We start from the raw sequence: 22273 nt of genomic DNA, 5'->3' as shown, positions 1-22273 counted from the left end.
CGTTACATCAACACACACGACTGACTCATCATCCGCGCCCGCGGCTGAGCCGTTTTCAATACTGCGGGCGACTCTCTCGTCCGCACCGGCTTACAACGCCGCTGCCGACTCTCTCGTGCGCGCCGGCTTACAACGCCACTGCCAACTCGCTCGTCCGTACCAGATTATAATGCCACAGCCGACTCGCCTGCCTCCACCGGATGATTCAATGGATAGGGCACATAATTCACCGCCACCATGTTTTGGTTAAACAACCAGTCGGGATGAACCGCTGGCCAGATTACTGACACAAATCATATGGAGTCATTTATAAACCGCCACGGTCGACTTCAAATTCCCGTGGATTCACATCGCGTTATCAACGCTAAGGATATACAATGAGTGTTGCGAAAATCATTAACTCGCCACCTTGCTTCCAACTTCAACATATGACAACGTTTCGTTGTTCAGCTATATGCCGGTTTATATCAGAGTCAAATATGGAGAATCTTAAGCCAACTCCTCGAGTCGCTTTAAGACTCGGGGGCTACAATGACATGACTCAGCAAATATTGCCGATTTTTTCCAGTGAATTCAAGAACCTCAGGACGATGCAGGGAAAGATAACCCAGTCTCGAAGGCTACTACCATATTGATGAAAGTTTAAAAGGGCATCAGAAATATTCCAGCTCACACTAATGCTTCAGGTTTACAATCTGGTTCAAGGGAAATCCCGTCTCCAACAAAGTGATGAAGCCCTCAATATCCGGTTCAAAATCCGGTTTAAGAGGAAGTTGTCTCTCGCAAAGCTCTGAAGCTCTCAAATCCGGTTTAAGAATTTCTGCTTCAAAAAGAATTAATTTCTCGCAAGTTCGAGTTTAAAGGCCTTCAGAAAATTTCCGGCTGAAAATGAAGATTCCGGTTTAAGGGAAAGATGCCTCCCACAAAGCTTTGAAGCGCTCAATATCCGGTTTAACATCCGGTTCAAGAAAAAATATATCTCGCAAAGTTCGAGTTATCAGAAAAGACAAAAGGGGCCAAAGAGAGTGTTGCAAAAGCACAACTCAAACATAGGCACCCACTGAGCACAGCTCAAAATATTACTAGGGGGCTCTTTGCTTCTACAAGAACAAAGAGTCTATAACCTTGTAATAGGCTATAAAAGCCAGGCTTGGAAGCCAAGTGTATTCACCTAAAACCCCGGGTTATCCTACCTTTTTAAGTAAGCCACTCCGTCCAGGTAATCTTGGTAGACCCGTCGAACGTTTGACAAGTCAATCTTATAAAGACCCTGAACTTGTCATAGTTAAAATGACGATTGGTTGATGTGAGGTCCATCTTATAAGGCTTTGAAAATGGTTTAACTCAGTGGCCTGGCAGCCCATGAAAAGCCTCGCTGTTTTTACATATTTTCTTCTGAAATCTTTCCGATGTTTCTTTTGAAGTGTTTTATACTAATCCGGTGTTGATTGACCCGTTTTTGCTGTCGATTATAAGTCGTCAGTATACATTCAACTATAATCCGGTGTTGATTGACCCGGTCTGGCTTTCGACTATAAGTCGCCAGTATATGATGATAAATTATCCAATGTTTATTAACCCGGCCTGGCTTTGCACTATAAGTCGCCAGTATGATGATAAATTATCCGGTGTTTTAACCCGGTCTGGCTTAGAACTATAAGTCGCCAGTATATATTTGGATTGCGCCATTGGAATCATGCGCTCATAAATCATTGGATTATATTATTCAAATCTTCAAATAGCCAACATGGCTGGATTTTATTATGGTTATCAATAACCAATATTATGATTGAGGTTTTCAAAGTCGCTTTAGCGCAATGGCTATTATTTTATCAATGGACATGATTTATTCTACAATGGAGGGAATAGTCCCGAGTCGCTGCAGGCTTACGACCTAACACTTGGGGGTTACATTATTCAAGTTGAGATTACATCAAATATGCAAGTCTCATATCGCTGTAAGCATGCACTATGACACTTGGGGGCTAATGCAAAGTCATTTTTATTGGCCTTATTGAAGACCTGACTCATCACATCATAATGAGTCGGCCCTCTACCGCGGTCGGCCGCTGCCGCTGCCCCTCATCTTGAGTCGCATCACGACCCGTGGCTGGTCTGGAATCCGCTGCCCGTCCGAGTCATTGTTGCGCCTGGTCTCCCGTCCAAGTCGCCACCGCGCGGTCTCAACCATCGCCAGGGCCTCCCCTCACCTCGAGCTGCCGTGGGCAAGCCCTGACGTTGAGCCGGCCTGGCCCTAAGCCGCCCTGGCCCCGCTCTACTTCACCTCCTCCGACCGCTGCATCAAGCTACCATCATGGCGAGTCGCCGGCCGCATCAAGCTGCCTTTGTCGGGGCTCCCCTGCAAGAAACCACCCCGGATTCCTCTGCCACTATGGGTCGTGAGTCTCCTCCTGTCTGAGTCACCGTCACATCTTGCCTCCCGTCCGAGTCTCCGTTAGGCCTCGCCTCCCGTTCGAGTCTCCCTCGTACATCGCCTTGACTACAGCAGAGGCAGGCTATCGCACTCTGACAACCGGCCACCTCCGCCTTAAGCCGCCAGTGCACTGCCTCCGTCCCCGAGGCACCCTTACCCCATTGACCCGCCAGCCGTTCACCTCTGTGTCATGTGAGCTGCCCCAACATTTGAGCAAATTGAAAAAGGGAATCATACAGAGTCAGGCCTCGAAGAAAACCTCAAAAGGACTTGACCCTTAAACAAAGGATAATTTGCGTTCAACATGATGAGTACTGGAGATCTGAAGTTGATATTACTGAGGAGGTCCATTACCTTGACTGAAGGTGCAAGTAAGAGCAGAAAGCATGAGCCCGGGAAAACTCCACTGATGCTCACGGCTTCTATCGTGAATCGCGACGCCGTCTAGGCCACTGTGGCTTCGTCTCCGTCGAGTTGCCTTCGCCAACCTGCCATTTCCACTGCCTCGTCGACCCCAACGGTCCGCTGGCTTATGCCACATCATAAAAACAAGCTAAGTCACTTCGATATTTAAATTTCATTTTTTCCAGTCAATTAAATATATCCGGCACCTTTGAGTTAATCTCGGGGGCTATCGTTTCTTCTCATAAAGTTGAGTCGTAAGGTTACCAAAGAGGACTATTTGCCACGATGCATAGTTCAAACATGGGTGCCCTACATATTAGCGAAATAATTTTACGTTCGTTCTTTACTAAGTCAGATGCAACTTGTAACTGACCAAGTAGTGGGTATGGTATTGTCAATCGACTCTGATGCCTATCTTGGATTTTTCTCGACCCTGAACATATCATATTCCATGAAAAAAGTCCACGCGAAAGCCTACTTAGTCGAGTCGAACGATTAACAACTTGAACACAAGTTGACAAAGTCATCAAAATTATTATTTAATTTTGTTTTATATATCACGTACAGTGTAATGCATTCATGTGTTTTATTTCAGGAATAAAGGGCTTAAAGACGAAAGCCTCGGGGGCTATCAAGCCAGAATTTGTGAAAAAACGGACTTTGTTCGTTACCAAAACACAAGTTCACAGACCCCCGGGTTGTTAAAGGCCTAAAAAAACCCGGCGCTCGGGGGCTACAGATGATATACATGCTATTGGGGTTGGAAAAATTTGGAAAGACCCGGCTTGGAGACAGAATCCAGCCTGGGAGGACAACCCGACAACATCAACATCGACGCTTCATGACCCGGCAACATCTTCATCCACATTTCGGCATCCATTATGTCAACAACCCGGAAAAAATCTCCACGTTCAAGGAAGACAAAAGCATCAACAAAATCAAGACCTTCCGCCCGACTCTTCAAGTCACTCGAAAGCTCGGGGGCTACTGTCGTGGATATGGGACACGGGTATCCTCATGGACGTAGGCCGCGACCCATCATGGGAGGTGGCCAAGTAGGCCGACTTAAACAGTTTGAATAAGACCTGGATTGCTACCCGTCTTGTAATAGAAAAGAGACTAGTCCTAATCCTACTAGGACTCTACATGTAGGACAACCCCTTCAACTTATATAAGGAGGTGCAAGGCTCCCCAAAAGGGACAAGTTCCACAAGTTTTCATAAGTTAGGGTTAGACACAAAGGGGGAGCCGGCTTATGTGGCGACTCCCTCATGATGATAATGAGATCTAGCCACAAACAACATGTAGGGCTATTACCGGATGATGTTTCCCGGGGCCCGAAGTTGTCTAAATCCTTGTCTTGTGTTGCGTCTCTCGATTCCGCTCAACCCCTCTCAAGCTACTACAAAGTTGCGTTGGCCTCATGACTAAGTCCTCACACTAGGACATCTGCCGTGACAATTCCACAACAGAGCCAGATGAAGGATGTCCCACATGTCGGCAAAACAAAGTTGAATTGTTTCTGGCATTGCTATCAATCCTTCAGGATTTGTGTATATGTACGCATAATTTTAATGAAATTTTACTGTGATGATATGAAGGTTTCAACTTTGGTTCCCGTAGGAAAAAAAGGTTTCAACTTAGGATTCATGTGTCCTCTTGCCTCAAGATTATCTCGTTACAACATTCCATCAAATACAAATGAAACTACCAATGACTGCTAATGCATCTCAATGGTTCACAGATCAGCACCAATATTCACATCACAACTAACGACAAAGTTGTGAGAAGGTGTACAAATAAAGAAAAATATATAATTGATCGATGTTGTTAGTAGGCATGGGTCCATTTCCTGGGCACAGTGTTCATTGCTTGGCAGCTAGTTTCACCCAGCGCTATAGCAAAAAAGGGGGTGTGCGGAGGACACCACAATCCGATCATTTTTTGCAGCTCCACTAAAATCGAGCTGACCATCCCTGCTTGCAAAGATATCCAGTCAGTGTGATTACAATAATAGTGGAACTAGATGATGAAACATAACACACACAAATAGAAGCCGATCACCTCTGCGATCTCTCTTTAGGACTAACTACTTGTTGGAGAAGATTTGGCAGGAGTTGGATGAGGAGGATAGCAAAACCAATCTCCCTTTCTGTAGTCCCACAAAAATGTAAAAATGTTGCCCGTGTGACATTTTGGCAGAACTGTACAAAACACTCTTAAGGAAAAAAAGTGATTTGTGCAGTTCACCAAAAGATCGCAATAGCAACGAGGTGAAATGGCTAGCCATGTTTGCAAAAAAGAGGTAGAAAGGAAATAATTACTAGCGAATAACACGAGTTGAAGACACATACGCCGACAAAAAAGAAGCATATTCCATGTAATAAGGGAAAGATAGTAGCATGGTGGTTTATCAAAAATGGTTTGAGAACGAGATTGCAAGATGGAAAGTACGCCGGCCGAGATACATTTTTAGCAAAGAACTAAAGAAGATCCACGTGTAGCAACGTGGGAACATGGGCAGTGGAGTAAGGCCGGAGGAAGCTGTACCTGAGAGTCGTCGGGATGTTACTACGAGGGCGCCGGCGGTAGGGATCTGCCCATACTATGGCAGCGAGCAAGTGGCGAAGGCCCAACAGCGCCGGAGCTTGGAAGAGAGAACGGCGGGTACCGCAGGACATGCTGCCTCAACGCCTCGAATGGAGAAACGATGCATATCCTCCCTTTCCATCGGCGGACGGGATGCGGCCGGATCACTGACCAACGGTGAGAGAGAGAGGCCACCGCCACCTTGTGCGATATGGTGTGACGAGAGACAAACCCCGACAGGCAGGCTCCGTTGTATATAGTGGAGCAGATTTTTCGATTTTCCCCACGGCAATCGTTTTATATTCTGTACTACGCGCCATTGAGGAGGAATATATAACTTTATTTAATTCAAACGCGCCAAGTCGAACTTTGTTCCGTCTAGGTTTGGTACCCGACCATCCTTCGAGTAAACAACTGCTACACGTGTCAAACTATCATGTGGGCTGCCTTTTCGTACAGAAACAAACTCCACTGTGTACCTGCGCGGGTGTGGCCGGGAACGAGACATGAGTACGTGCGTCCTGCGTGCACCTCTTCTTTAGGTGCAGGTATGTACGTCGGTGGGTGTGAGAGAGATGGTTTGTGCGAAACTGAGGCAATGTATCGATGATATCTCAAACTAAAAAACATAACATATGCAATGTGTGTGAAACAGAGTCATGGATATATCATATATAGAGGGAGCGATCCACGAGAAGAGAATGGAGGGATCATCGGCGTGAGATATCGATAGAATCAAAAACAGGGATGAAGTGTGTGGCTGCGCAATCGATAAAGAGTGCCATCGAATTTGTGTTTGCCCACATCAAAGATACAGGGCGGCTAGCCTACTGGAATTTGAGAGGGCAGAGGTGTAGTTTTTCTCTGTGGCATGGATACCTACCTACAACGTTCAACTATCAGTGATGGGGGGGAGGGGGCAGAGACCTAACTATAGAGAGGTAGATCGACTAGTATATGTGTGGAGAAGGAGAGAGACCTAGCTATGTATAGAGGGAGATCGATCGGCATCCATGGATATGTGTAGTAGAGGAATAAGGTTGGGAGAAAGACAAAGGTAGAGTGTCGGAGGGTTGGTGGTGGAGTGGCATCTCACAAATGGTGGGAGAGGCCTGCTAGAAAAACGGAGGGTATGAGTGCAATATCAATAAGAGAGGGCGGGGATGTCTGTCTGTCTATGCACGTGTGTGTGAGAGACGGGTCGGGAGGTATGCAAGGATTATGAGGGGAGACGATATGGTTGTGTCAAGCATACGTAACTACATAGGAAGATCAACTGTCGTGTGTCCGAGAAAGGGAGAGATATAACTAGTGAGTTAAGTCTATCGGTGCGTGGGGAAAAGAATTATAGTCGACCTAGCTATATGTAGGGAGATCAATAAGTATATGTGCATGCATGTGTTAGTATCAAATAAGATCCGGAGAGACAGACAGAGGGAGAGGGGTGCGGCTAGGAGGTGGTGCGAGAGGCCTACTATGTCGAGGGGGGAGGAGTGTGCAACTATGAGATCGATGAAAAGAGGGGCGGGAGTGTGCACCTGCGTGGAACTGTATTGGACATAGGGGGCATGGACGGTGAGAAGAGAAGAGGGGAAGTATGTGTTTGTGGTAGGCACACTTGGCTAGAGAGGTATATCGGCCGGTGTGTGCCGGAAAGAAGGAGTCGGGGGCCTACACACACCGCGGGTGAAAGACCTAAAGAGAAATAATGGGCGTGCGCGATGGAGGGGACGCTGAGGGAGGGTGAGAGGGGGCGGGCGTGTGCATGCACGATAGAAAATTAGCGCTAGCTAGCTACAAAGAGAAGAGGATCGTGAAGGTGTTAAAGACGAACATAGATCGTAATTCATTATAAAAAAGTGGATACGGATACTTGAAGAAGATATCATAATGTAGAACATTGATTATAATTTGGGCTAATGTGTGGCTTTTGCAGCTCAGGGCTAAATACTTGTCATAATGAAGGGGGCGGGGCACTATACTTTGTGTGATAAACACGGTGTACATATGGACATGGTTTAGATTATGAATATATAGTTAGTACATCAAATGTACTATTATTTGGAATCAACATCAAGTGTATTCAAAAGATTGAATTTGAGTTCATAGTACACATAGTTCGTATCTATCTCTATAGTAATCATGTGGTGTGTTGTTAAGGTAATACACAAATGATGGTTGAAGTTGACAACAATCATGATTGTAGATTCTTATTGAAATAGAGAAACGAATTCAAAATCAGTTCGAATTGCAGCGGTAGTATAAACATTTGGAATGCACTAAAATGTTGGTATGAGTAGTTTACATGCATTATACAGCCAGCGAAAAAAAATTAATTGGACATAACATGGACTCATACTCTCTCTTTCTGTAGCTTTGAATAACATTTGTATAGTAAAACGGGACAAGAATCTCTCTTTGTGTGGTGTGAATAGTTTTATTTTTTTTCATTTTTTTCGTTGAGGGAAGTGCGAATTGATTTGGTATGTACAAGTACAATATTACACGTTAGGCTTGTCCCTAAAATTCAACCCGCGCCTTGTTATATCCCGAAAATTCTAATATCGTGCTCCCAAAACTGGCGCCTTCACAACCCGCGCCTTGCGATCCCGAAATTACAATGCGTGCGAAAACTCCCTCCAGCTGCAAAATCTCGACCCACGAAATCCCCCTTCTAACCCTGAGCCGAAAGGGCCGCTAGTTCAAATCGGCGGGGGTACTTTTGTAACACACCCTACATTTTGGACAAGCGCGTCCCTAAGTCATGGTTCCCCCCTCCCATCGCCTCCTTTTCGCAATTCGAAATCCCAGGCCGCCATAACCTCTCCACTCCAGTCATGAAACCCAGCCTCCTCCGTCTGCCACCTCATCACTGCCCAGCCGGAGCCTATTCCCCGACGACGTCGTCCACTGCAACAGCTCGACGTCCCTCATTCGCCTCCCCGGATGAGGATCCATCGTCCATCCCATCACCCCACTGGTTCAGCCGCCCCGTCCTCCACCTCCAAGGAGCTGCTTCGATGATCACCTCATCTATTGCGGCTGCTCCATCCCCATAGTGCCGCCTTAACCTGCTCCATCGGAACCGTAGCATCCTCACCGACTCCTCGGACGAAGCCGAGGCCTACTCAGCGCCACCAAAGAGGTTGTACACTCATCGCATTGCACCTTCTCCTTAACTCGACCTCTCAGCACCGACGGTGCTCCATCCCGCACCCCCATGGAGCGGCTACCTCGAAGCTGGCGCCGCGGGCGACATCTCCACGGTGGCTCTCCCTGATACATCCATTTTGCATCATGCTTTTATATCGATATTTATTGCATTATGGGCTGTTATTTCACATTATGTCACAATACTTATGGCTATTCTCTCTTATTTTACAAGGTTTACATAAGGAGGGAGAATGCCGGCAGCTGGAATTCTGGGCTGGAAAAGGAGAAAATATTAGAGACCTATTCTGCACAACTCCAAAAGTCCTGAAACTCCATGGAATACCTTATAATAAATAATGAAAAATCCTCACCAAAGATGAAGACCAGGGGGCCCACACCCTGTCCACGAGGGTGGGGGCGCGCCCCCCTACCTCGTGGGCCCCCTGGTGGCTCTCCAATGACCATCTTCTCCTATATGAAGTCTTTCATCGAGAAAAAAACCAGAAGCAACCTTTCGGGACGAAACTCCTCTGCCACGAGGCGGAACCTTGGCGGATCCAATCTAGAGCTCCGGCAGAGCTGTTCTGCCAGGGAAACTTCTCTCCCAGAGGGGGAAATCATCGCCATCGTCATCACCAACGCTCCTCTGATCGGGAGAGGGCAATCTCCGTCAACATCTTCATCAGCACCATCTCATCTCAAAACCCTAGTTCATCTCTTGTATCCAATTCTTGTATCCAAGTCTGGGATTGGTGCTAGTAGGTTGCTAGTAGTGTTAATTACTCCTTGTAGTTGATGCTAGTTGGTTTAATTGGTGGAAGATCATATGTTCAGATCCTTTATGCATATTATTACCCCTGTGATTATGAATATGAATATGCTTTGTGAGTAGTTAGGTTTGTTACTGACGACAAGGGAGAAGTCTTGCTATTAGTAGTCATGTGAATTTGGTATTCGTTCGATATTTTGATGAGATGTATGTTGTCTAGCCTCTAGTGGTGTTATGTGAACGTCGACTACATAACACTTCACCATTATTTGGGCCTAGAGGAAGGCATTGGAAAGTAATAATTCGATGATGGGTTGCTAGAGTGACAGAAGCTTAGACCCTAGTTTATGCGTTGCTTCGTAAGGGGCTGATTTGGATCCATATGTTTCATGCTATGGTTAGGTTTACCTTAATACTTTTGTTGTAGTTGCGGATGCTTGCAATAGAGGTTAATCATAAGTGGGATGCTTGTTCAAGTAAGAACAGCACCGAAGCACCGGTCCACCCACATGTCAAATTATCAAAGTACCGAACGCGAATCATATGAACGTGATGAAAACTAGCTTGACGATATTCCCATGTGTCCTCAGGAGCGCTTTTCCTTATATAAGAGTTTGTCCAGGCTTGTCCTTTGCTACAAAAAGGATTGGGCCACCTTGCTGCACTTTATTTACTTTTGTTACTTGTTGCTCGTTACAAATTATCTTATCACAAAACTATCTGTTACCACTTATTTCAGTACTTGCAGAGAATACCTTGCTGAAAACCGCTTATCATTTCCTTCTGCTCCTCGTTGGGTTCGACACTCTTACTTTTCTAAAGGACCATGATAGATCCCCTATACTTGTGGGTCATCAAGTCTCTTTTATGGCGCCATTGCCGGGGAGTGAAGTGCCTTTGGTAGGTGGAATTTGCTGAAATTTACTGTCATCTGTCACTATGGAAAGTAATCCTCTGAGGGCCTTGTTCGGGGTATCTTCACCCCGACCTGTATAGCAAAGAGTTGCTCCTCAACCTACTGAACCTATTGAAAATGAAATTCCTTATGAGTATCCTTCGGGTATGATAGAAAAACTGCTAGCTAATCCTTTTACAGGAGATGGAACAAAGCATCCTGATGAACACCTAATATATGTGGATGAAGTTTGTGGATTATTTAAGCTTGCAGGTCTACCCGATGATGTTGCTAAGAAGAAGGTCTTCCCTTTATATTTGAAGGGAGACGCATTGACATGGTATAGGCTATGTGATGATACGAGATAATGGAACTATAGAAGATTGAAATTGGAATTTCATCAAAACTATTACCCTATGCATCTTGTCCATCGTGACCGCAATTATATATATAATTTTTGGCCTTGTAAAGGAGAAATCATCGCTCAAGCTTGGGGGAGGCTTAAATCAATGTTATATTCATGCCCCAATCATGAGCTCCCAAGAGAAATAATTCTTCAAAAAATTTACGCTTGGCTTTCTTAAAACAATCGCACCATGCTCGATACTTCTTGTGCTGGCTCTTTTATGATGAAGACTATTGGATTTAGATGGGATTTATTGGATAGAATTAAACGCAACTCTGAAGATTGGGATCTCGACAAAGGTAAGAAGTCAGGTATGACAGCTAAGTTTGATTGTGTTAAATCTTTTATGGATACCGATACTTTTCGTAAGTTTAGCACTAAATATGGACTTGATTCTGAGATAGTAGCTTCTTTCTGTGAATCTTGTGCTACTTATGTTGATCTCCCTAAGGAGAAGTGGTTTAAATATCATCCTCCCATAGAAGTAAAAGTAGCTGCACCTATTAAATTTGAAGAAAAGACTGTCACTTATAATGATCCTATTGTTCCTACTTGTTATGTTGAGAAACCACCTTTCCCTGTTAGGATAAAGGATCATGCTAAAGCTTCAACTGTGGTTCATAAAAGCAATATTAAAACATATACACCTCCTGAGCAAGTTAAAGTAGAACCTAATATTGCTATTGTTAAAGATCTCTTGTGTGATAATATTGATGGGCATGTTATTCAGTTCTATGGTGAAACTGTTAGAATTACTAAACCTTGTGCTAAAGATAAAAATATACCTGTGGTAGGCGTGCCTGTTATTTCTGTTAAAATAGGAGAACATTGTTATCATGGCTTATGTGATATGGGTGCTAGTTCTAGTGTTATACCTTATGACTTGTATAAAGAAATCAAGCATGAAATTGCACTTGTTGAGTTAGAAGATATTGATGTCACAAACTAACTTGCTAATAGAGATACTATTTCAGCAGTGGGAATTGTTAGAGATGTTGAAGTCTTGTGCGGGAAAACTAAATATCCTGCTGATTTTCTTGTTCTTAGTTCCTCACAAGATAGCTTTTGTCCCATTATATTTGGTAGACCCTTCTTGAACACTGTTAATGCTAAGATAGACTGCGAAAAGAATGTTGTTACTATTGGCTTGGATGATATGACTCATGAATTTAATTTCTCTAAATTTAGTAAACAACACCATGAAGAAGAATTGCCTAGTAAGGATGAAATTATTGGTCTTTCTTCTATTGCCGTACCTCCTAGTGATCCTTTAGAACAATATTTGCTAGACCATGAGAATGATATGTTTATGAATGAAAGAAGGGAAATAGATGAAGTATTCTTTAAATAGGAACCTATTCTGAAACATAATTTGCCTGTTCAAATCCTAGGGGATCCCCCTCCACCTAAGGGTGATCCCGTGTTTGAGCTTAAGCCGTTGCCTGATAATCTTAAATATGCTTATCTTGATGAAAAGAAGATATATCCTGTTATTATTAGTGCTAACCTTTCAGAGCATGAAGAAGAAAGATTATTGAAAACCCTGAAGAAGCACCGTGCTGCTATTGGATATACTCTTGATGATCTTAAGGGCATTAGTCCCACTCTATGTCAACATAAAATAAATTTGGAAGCAGATGCCAAACCAGTTCGTGATCCTCAACGACGTCTGAATCCTAAAATGAAAGAAGTGGTAATAAAAGAAATACTAAAGCTTCTGGAGGCAGGTATAATTTTTCCCGTTGCTGATAGTCAGTGGGTAAGTCCTGTTCATTGTGTCCCTAAGAAGGGAGGTATTACTGTTGTTCCTAATGATAAAGATGAATTGATTCCACAAAGAATTATTACAGGTTATAGGATGGTAATTGATTTTCGCAAATTAAATAAGGCTACTAAGAAAGATCATTACCCCTTACCTTTTATCGATCAAATGCTAGAAAGATTATGCAAGCATACACATTACTGCTTTCTAGATGGTTATTCTGGTTTCTCTCAAATACCTGTGTCGGCTAAAGATCAATCAAAGACTACTTTTACATGCCCTTTTGGTACTTTTGCTTATAGACGTATGCCTTTTGGTTTATGTAATGCACCTGCTACCTTTCAAAGATGCATGATGGCTATATTCTCTGACTTTTGTGAAAAGATTTGTGAGGTTTTCATGGACGACTTTTCCGTCTATGGATCTTCTTTTGATGATTGCTTGAGCAATCTTGATCGAGTTTTGCAGAGATGTGAAGAAACTAATCTTGTATTGAATTGGGAAAAGTGCCACTTTATGGTTAATGAAGGTATTGTCTTGGGGCATAAAGTTTCTGAAAGAGGTATTGAAGTTGATAAAGCCAAGGTTGATGCTATTGAAAACATGCCATGTCCCAAGGACATCAAAGGTATAAGAAGTTTCCTTGGTCACGCCAGATTTTATAGGAGGTTCATTAAGGACTTCTTCAAAATTTCTCAGCCTCTGACTAATTTATTACAAAAAGATATACCATTTGTCTTTGATGATGATTGTGTAGAAGCATTTGAAATACTTAAGAAAGCATTAGTCTCTGCACCTATTGTTCAGCCACCTGATTGGAATTTACCCTTTGAAATTATGTGTGATGCGAGCGATTATGTTGTAGGTGCTGTTTTAGGGCAAAGAGTTGATAAGAAATTAAATGTTATCCATTATGCTAGTAAGAACCTAGACAATGCTCAAAGAAATTATGCTACTACTGAAAAAGAACTTTTAGCAGTTGTATTTGCTTGTGATAAGTTCAGACCTTATATTGTTGATTCTAAAGTAACTATCCACACTGATCATGCTGCTATTAAATATCTTATGGAGAAGAAAGATGCTAAACCTAGACTTATTAGATGGGTTCTCTTGCTACAAGAATTTGATTTGCATATTGTTGATAGAAAAGGAGCTGAGAACCCCGTTGCAGACAACTTAACTAGGTTAGAGAATGTTCTTGATGACCCACTACCTATTGATGATAGCTTTCCTGATGAACAATTAAACGTCAAAATTACTTCTCGTAGTACCCCTTGGTATGCTGATTATGCTAATTACATAGTTGCTAAATTTATACCACCTAGCTTCACATACCAACAAAAGAAAAAGTTCTTCTATGATTTGAGACATTACTTTTGGGATGACCCACATCTTTATAAAGGAGTAGATGGTGTTATTAGACGTTGTGTACCTGAGCATGAACAGGAAAAAATCCTATGCAAGTGCCACTCCGAAACTTATGGAGGACACCACGCGGGAGATAGAACTGCACATAAGGTATTGCAATCCGGTTTTTATTGGCCTACTCTCTTCAAGGATGCCCGTAAGTTTGTCCTATCTTGTGATGAATGTCAAAGAATTGGTAATATTAGTAGACGTCAAGAAATGCCTATGAATTATTCACTTGTTATTGAAACGTTTGATGTTTGGGGCTTTGATTATATGGGACCTTTTCCTGCCTCTAATGGATATACACATATTTTAGTTGCTGTTGATTACGTTACTAAGTGGGTAGAAGATATTCCAACTAGTAGTGCTGATCATAACACTTCTATTAAAATTCTTAAAGAAGTTATTTTTCTGAGGTTTGGAGTCTCTAGATATTTAATGACTGATGGTGGTTCACATTTTATTCATGGTGTTTTCCGTAAAATGGTTGCTAAATATGACGTCAATCATAGAATTGCATCTCCGTATCACCCACAGTCTAGTGGTCAAGTAGAATTGAGTAATAGAGAACTCAAATTAATTTTGCAAAAGACTGTCAATAGGTCTAGAAAGAATTGGTTCAAGAAACTTGATGATGCATTATGGGCCTATAGAACTGCATATAAGAATCCTATGGGTATGTCTCCGTATAAAATGGTATATGGAAAAGCATGTCACTTACCTCTCGAACTAGAACATAAGGCATATTGGGCTATTAAAGAGCTCAACTATGATTTCAAACTTGCCGGTGAAAAGAGGTTATTTGATATTAGCTCACTTGATGAATGGAGAACCCAAGCTTACGAAAATGCCAAGTTGTTTAAAGAAAAGGTTAAAAGATGGCATGACAAAAGGATACAAAAGCGTGAGTTTAATGTAGGTGATTATGTATTGCTATACAACTCTCATTTAAGATTTTTGCAGGAAAACTTCTCTCTAAATGGGAAGGCCCGTATGTTATCGAGGAGGTCTATCGTTCCGGTGCCATAAAAATCAAATACTTCGAAGGCACAAATCCGAAGGTGGTAAACGGTCAAAGAATTAAACATTATATCTCAGGTAATCCGATAAATGTTGAAACCAATATTATTGAAACCGTAACCCCGGAGGAATCCATAAGGGACACTTTCCAGAACGTTTCAGACTCCGAAAAGGAATAGGTATGTGGTACGGTAAGTAAACCGATTCCAAAACAGTTTTAAGGCAATATTTCTCCGTTTTGGAATATTTAGAAAAATAGAAAATTAAGTAGCAGTCCGGGAAGGACACGAGGGCCCCACGAGGGTGGAGGGTGCGCCCTACCCCCTAGGAGCGCCCCCTACCTCGTGAGCACCTCATGTGCCTTCCAGACTCCGTTTTCTTGCAACGTATTTTGGTCGGTAAAACTTCACTATATATTCTCCTGAAGGTTTTGACTCCTGTATCACGCAATTATCCTCTGTTTTTGTTTCGAGTTGTCCCGCTGCAGATTAGATCAACATGTCTTCCCAGGATTCGGAAGGAGAAAGCTATGTGGATGATTACTTAGCTAATCCTAAGGTCTATGGAGATGTGGAGCACGATGGTTGGACCACGGAGGAAGAAGAGGACTATGAACCCAATGACAAGGAGGAGACGAGCTCAGATGAAGATGAAGCCCCATTACCTCAACCTGGGGATATGCACGTGGAGTTCAAAAAGTCAAGTCTCCCTGATAGGGTAAAGAAACCAAAATTCGAGTTTATCCCTTTTCGTCTCTTGCAGGAAAATAAGCAGGACCTATGCAAAAAGATATTAACCCTGGAGTGGGAGATTGATGATCTGAGGGATAAAAATGCCGTCCTGAAGCGTAAATTAAGGGAGAAGTCTATCCCATCAACTAAGTCAACAACACCTCCACCTTCTTCACCAACCAAGGAGATATAATCACATGGGTACGGGCACTCCCCTTGGCAACTGCCAAGCTTGGGGGAGGTGCCCCGGTATCGTATCATAATCACAACTCCTATCTTTACCGTTTTCCTTAGTTCGATCCTGTTAGTAGTATTTTGATCTAGTAGAATAAAGTTTATGGCATGATCTAGTTTTGAGTTTTGCCTTATGATCTCTCTATGTAATCGAGTCCGTGAGCTATATAATAAAGATTAGTGTTGAGTCAAGGGCTTGATTTTCTTGCTATGATCTTGGGTGAATAAAAGAAAAGAGAAAAAGAATAAGAAGAAACAAAAGTTCATATTAATCTTATTGATAGTAATGACTTCACATAGAAAGAGTGTGACGATTAAAAGTTTTTGGGAGTTGGCAGACATAGCTTTGGTCATCGTTGCAATTAATAGGAAGTAATAAGGAAAGAGAGGTTTCACATATAAATATACTATTATTGACATCTTTTATGATTGGGAGCACTCATCAAAATATGACATGCTAAAGAGTTGATGTTGGACAAGGAAGACAACGTAATGGGTTATGTTTTCTAATATCTGAGATAAAGTATGTTGTCATGGATCATCCAACATGTTGAGCTTGCCTTTCCCCCTCATGCTAGCCAAATTCTCAGCACCAAGTAGAGATACTACTTGTGCTTCCAAATACCCTTAAACCAATTTTGCCATGAGAGTCCACCATATCTACCTATGGATTGAGTAAGATCCTTCAAGTAAGTTGTCATCGGCGCAAAGCAATAAAAATTGCTCTAAATATGTATGATTAGTGTGGGAGAAATAAGCTTTATACGATCTTGTGATGTGGAAGCAATAAAAGTGACGGACTGCATAATAAAGGTTCATATCACAAGGGGCAATATAAAGTGACGTTCTTTCGCATTAAGATTTTGTGCATCCAACCATAAAAGCGCATGGCAACCTTTGCTCCCCTCTGCGAAGGGCCTATCTTTTATTATTATCTTCTACCTTATGCAAGAGTCATGGTGATCTTCACCTTTCCTTTTTCATTTTATCCTTTGGCAAGCCCAGCATGTTGGGGACATGAGTTACTATTGTTGACATTACCCTCGAGGTAAAAGGTTGTGGGGCGAAACTATAAGTCCCTATCTTTCTCTGTGTCCAATTAAAACTCCGTAACCACAAGTATTGCGTGAGTGTTAGCAATTATGAAGGACTAGATGATAGTTGAGTATGTGGACTTGCTTTTTAGCTCTGACATAGACTCTTTCTAATGTTATGATAAATTGCAATTGCTTCAATGACTGAGGTTATAGTTTGTTGGTTCTCAATAAGGTTTTTGATTCATACTTTTGCATTGTGAATAGATCATCACTTGAACATAAGTAATCATATGACAATATCTATATATGTTGCTGTTATGAGAATAATCATGATGCCTTCATGTCCGTATTTTATTTTTATTGACGCCTCTACCTCTAAACATGGGGACATATTTATTGTTATCGGTTTTCGCTTGAGGACAAGCGAGGTCTAAGCTTGGGGGAGTTTATACGTCCATTTTGCATCATGCTTTTATATCGATATTTATTGCATTATGGGCTGTTATTTCACATTATGTCACAATACTTATGGCTATTCTCTCTTATTTTACAAGGTTTACATAAGGAGGGAGAATGCTGGCAGCTGGAATTCTAGGCTGGAAAAGGAGCAAATATTAGAGACCTATTCTGCACAACTCCAACAGTCCTGAAACTCCATGGAATACCTTATAATAAATAATGAAAAATCCTCGCCAAAGATGAAGACCAGGGGGCCCACACCCTATCCACGAGGGTCGGGGGCGCGCCCCCCTAGGGCGAGCCCCCCTACCTCGTGGGCCCCCTGGTGGCTCTCCAATGACCATCTTCTCCTATATGAAGTCTTTCTCGAGAAAAAAACCAGAAGCAACCTTTCGCGACGAAACTCCGCTGCCACGAGGCGGAACCTTGGCAGATCCAATCTAGAGCTTCGCAGAGCTATTCTGCCGGGGAAACTTCTCTCCTAGAGGGGGAAATCATCGCCATCGCCATCACCAACGCTCCTCTCATCGGGAGAGGGCAATCTCCATCAACATCTTCATCAGCACCATCTCATCTCAAAACCCTAGTTCATCTCTTGTATCCAATTCTTGTCTCCAAGTCTGGGATTGGTGCTAGTAGGTTGCTAGTAGTGTTAATTACTCCTTGTAGTTGATGCTAGTTGGTTTAATTTGTGGAAGATCATATGTTCAGATCCTTTATGCATATTATTACCCCTCTGATTATGAATATGAATATGCTTTGTGAGTAGTTACGTTTGTTCCTGAGGACAAGGGAGAAGTCTTGCTATTAGTAGTCATGTGAATTTGGTATTCGTTCGATATTTTGATGAGATGTATGTTGTCTAGCCTCTAGTGGTGTTATGTGAACGTCGACTACATAACACTTCACCATTATTTGGGCCTAGAGGAAGAAATTGGGAAGTAATAAGTAGATGATGGGTTTCTAGAGTGACAGAAGCTTAAACCCTAGTTTATGTGTTGCTTCGTAAGGGGCTGATTTGGATCCATATGTTTCATGCTATGGTTAGGTTTACCTTAATACTTTCGTTGTAGTTGCAGATGCTTGCAATAGAGGTTAATCATAAGTGGGATTCTTGTTCAAGTAAGAACAACACCCAAGCACCGGTCCACCCACATGTCAAATTATCAAAGTACCGAACGCGAATCATATGAGCGTGATGAAAACTGCTTGACGATATTCCCATGTGTCCTCGGGAGCGCTTTTGCTTATATAAGAGTTTGTCCAGGCTTGTCCTTTGCTACAAAAAGGATTGGGCCACCTTGCTGCACTTTATTTACTTTTGTTACTTGTTGCTTGTTACAAATTATCTTATCACAAAACTATCTGTTACCACTTATTTCAGTACTTGCAGAGAATACCTTGCTGAAAACCGCTTATCATTTCCTTCTGCTCCTCATTGGGTTCGACACTCTTACTTATCGAAAGGACTACGATGGATACCCTATACTTGTGGGTCATCACTCCCCAGTGCGAGGCCCCTTCGGCGGCGGCGTCCATACCAGCCGGATCTGCTGCTGCTCTGGCTGTCGCTCGGTCGCTCGCACTGCTGCTGCTGCTCCAGCTCTTGCTCGCTCACTCGCCCAGCTACTGCTGCTCCGGCTCTCGCTTGCTCGCGCTGCTGCTGCTGCTGCTGCCCGGGCTCTCGCTCGCTCACTCGCACTACTACTGCTGCTCCGGCCCTCGCTCGCTCGCGTTGGTGCTGCTTCTCCGGCTCTCGCTCGCTCGCGCTGTTGCTCTCCCCCTCGCTCGTGTTGCTTCTTTGCTCCGATTTAGCTACACTTCAGTCGACTGAATCGACTTTTGGGTCTGTCGATTTTCAGGGGGTGGTGGGTCTCGCCAGAGTTAAGGAAGAACCTCCCGCAGCGGGGAGGGAGGCTCGCCGGAGAGGTACCCCACTATCTATCTTAGGGTTCCGGGTAGGGTGCTGCTAGCCGGTGGTGGGGGGCTGGTGTGGGGCGGTGGCGTGGGGATCGCCAGAGAAAAAGCTTGGCCGCGCGGGGGGGGGGGGCTAGAGGGCTGGCCGGGGCGGGCGGCGGACCGGCGGTGGGGAGTTGTTTCGGGGCGGCGAGGCTGTGGCAGACCGGCGGTGGGGAGTTGTTTCGGGGCGGCATGGCGGCAGTGGACCGGCGGTGGGGAGTTGTTGTTTCAGGGCGGCGAGGTAGCAGGGGGGAGTTGTTTCGGGGCGGTGTTCGGCCGGTGGTGGCTGGCGGCTCAGGGGGGGTGCAGGTTGAAGATGAACTGCAGGCCCTCCCTAAACTATCCCATGTGAAGTGCCTCTCTGCTATCATTGCGTTCGGTTTCAAGAGTAACATTCAGAATCCACAGTAAATTTCAGTTTAGATAGTTAAGTTCAGAGTCAACAGTTTTTACCTCATCTATTGTAGTCAGGTGGTTTTTGGTGATGTAAATTTTACATTTATCACTTTTTGGTAATGCATTTTACATCATCTATTGGAGATGCTATTAGAATCCCACTTGAGATTAACGATGCCTGTCTTGTGCTGCTTTAGCCTTGACGTCTTACGGCTCACCGGAGCTGCTCCAAGGACGGAACGATCCATCACAACAAAGGAGTGCCCTGCACGTCGTCTACAAATTCCTCAGATCTTCCTCCACACCTCCAATAGCCACCTCTGCCTCAACTTCTTCAGCGACCAACCCAATGATGCTGAGGTCGACACGGCTACGACAAAGAGGTTGTACACTTGTCGCATCACTTATTACTCTACATTCATGTCGGTCCATTAGGGCTATTCTGGTTCAACGGAAAAACATTGCAATAGGAAATTTTCCTATGGCACTCTACTATTCAATTATTCATGCATTTTGTTGTAAGGAATGGAGCAAAACAACCACCTGGACCTACTTTTCAAAATCCTATGCATGAAAACAATACCAAGTGCATTAGTGGCAGAATAAGATTCTAACTATACACACTTTCATATGGTTTCATATTATTTTGGCCATGTTTCTTTGCATTCCTTTGCTCCTCCTTTTCCTATGAACCAAACACCCAAGTTGACAGAAATCCTGTGTTCGCAAATGCTCTGTTTCCCATGTGCATTCCTATCCTATTTCGGTGGTTTTCCTCCTATCCCCGCGTTTTTAGAATCATGCAAGCCAAATGAGCCCTTACATAATCACTTTAGTTACAGGTAGGTGTCGAAGAAAACTTTGTGTGGTTTGTCCTGCTCCTACTGCGACGTCGTCCACCTAACCTGAGCTGCTCCATCGACAGAAGCATCCACCAAACCAGACATCACGACTCCCGAACGTCTTTCGCCGCCTCAGATCTCCTTCCCTGCCGCCGGCACCCACCACAACGACATCACCATCATCGACTCAGCAGATGAACCTGAGGAGTACACGGGTCCACAAGAGAGGTCGCTCTCTTTTGTTTTTGCTTATGTTATGCATTGCTTAATATTACCTGCTACTTTATTGTCCTGTTCACCTCTTAGACTCCAAGTCAGGTCCAAATTGATGTTCAAACTTGAGTTCTAAATTAGTTGTGGGGCACATATCAAGGAAGCAATGAATAGTATCTCTGTCTAATATCTGGTTCACCTAGTGTATGCCTATGTTGTTCATCTTGGGTGGGTAAGAAATAGTAAAGCAATCATCATCTGGCAGACTAAGACATAGCCTAGTGGTGGGAAGGGGCTGATGCCTTCCCACCCACCCAGGTTCAAGGCATGGTACTTGCAATTTGGGTTTGTTGCACCAACTATACTGTAGGGGGTTCCCTTAGAGTCTTTCTGTCAAAAAAAACAATCATCATCTGTTTTTATTAAATTAAAGCAATCATCAGCCTGCTATCATTATTTTTGGTTCCATCCACTGGTTGTTACCATTACTCTAGATTGTTACCATTACTCTAGATTTCTGCATGCTCTCCTTACATAATCTCACTATATTTTTTGTATGCATGTCAGATATTGCACACAGTCATCCCGAACGTGTAGAGAAAAAGAGAAGAGTTTTGCGCGGCAATACAATGTCATGCAGACATCGCTCCATGGTAGGTTCAATGGCAAACCCCCCCTCTCCAGATTGTAATCCAGAGGAAGATATCTGTTCTAAGGCGGATTTAGACGCTGCTGACCACTCCTATTTACCCCCCAAGGTGTTTGCTCTAACTTGGCATGATGATGTTAGTCATATCATGCATATGTTGCCTTGCAGTGCCTACTTTCGACATCATATATGTCATCTGCTTAGTTTAGACATGTTCTGTAATGCCACATGTTTAGTTTCAATATCATATATGGGAATTATGCAATGCCATCCTGTTTAACCAGGCATCATATATTTGAATGATATCTAGCCCATCCTTTTCTTCATTGAATTTCCATTTGTCGACAATATTTGTACATTAAACTAATCTTCCTATGAATCAGCCATTTGAGTGGGTGATGGAAAAATCTGGAGTGAAAACAAGGCCTTCAGAGCAAACAGTGCTACCTGTTGAAGCATATCTCTTGTTGGGTCTCGATAGCTCCTCAGAGATGGATTCAGAGACAGATGACCAGTCCTATTCCCCCACTGAGGTGCATGCTCTAACTTGGCATGGTTCTACTTCTCATATCATGCATATGGTGTCTTGCATTGCATAGTTTAGACATCATATAAGAATATTCAACACCATGTTCTTAGTTCAGACATCATATATACGAATGCCCTCCGCTTATCATATAAATCACATATGTGAATTAAATCATGCGATCTTGGTTACTTAGATAACATGTATGTGAATTATGTCATGCGATCCTATTTAGTTAGTCATCATATCTTTGAATTATATTATGCTATGCTATTCAGTTTAGATAGACATTATATATGTGAAATTATGTCATGCTATCCGTTTTAGTTAAACAATATACATGTCTATTATTTAATGCCCTCTTTTTTCCACACTATCTATTGC

The sequence above is a fragment of the Triticum urartu genome, chromosome 2 (assembly GCF_003073215.2).
Source record: "Triticum urartu cultivar G1812 chromosome 2, Tu2.1, whole genome shotgun sequence".
Lineage (NCBI taxonomy): Eukaryota > Viridiplantae > Streptophyta > Magnoliopsida > Poales > Poaceae > Triticum > Triticum urartu.
Note: the sequence above shows the minus strand (reverse complement) of the source record.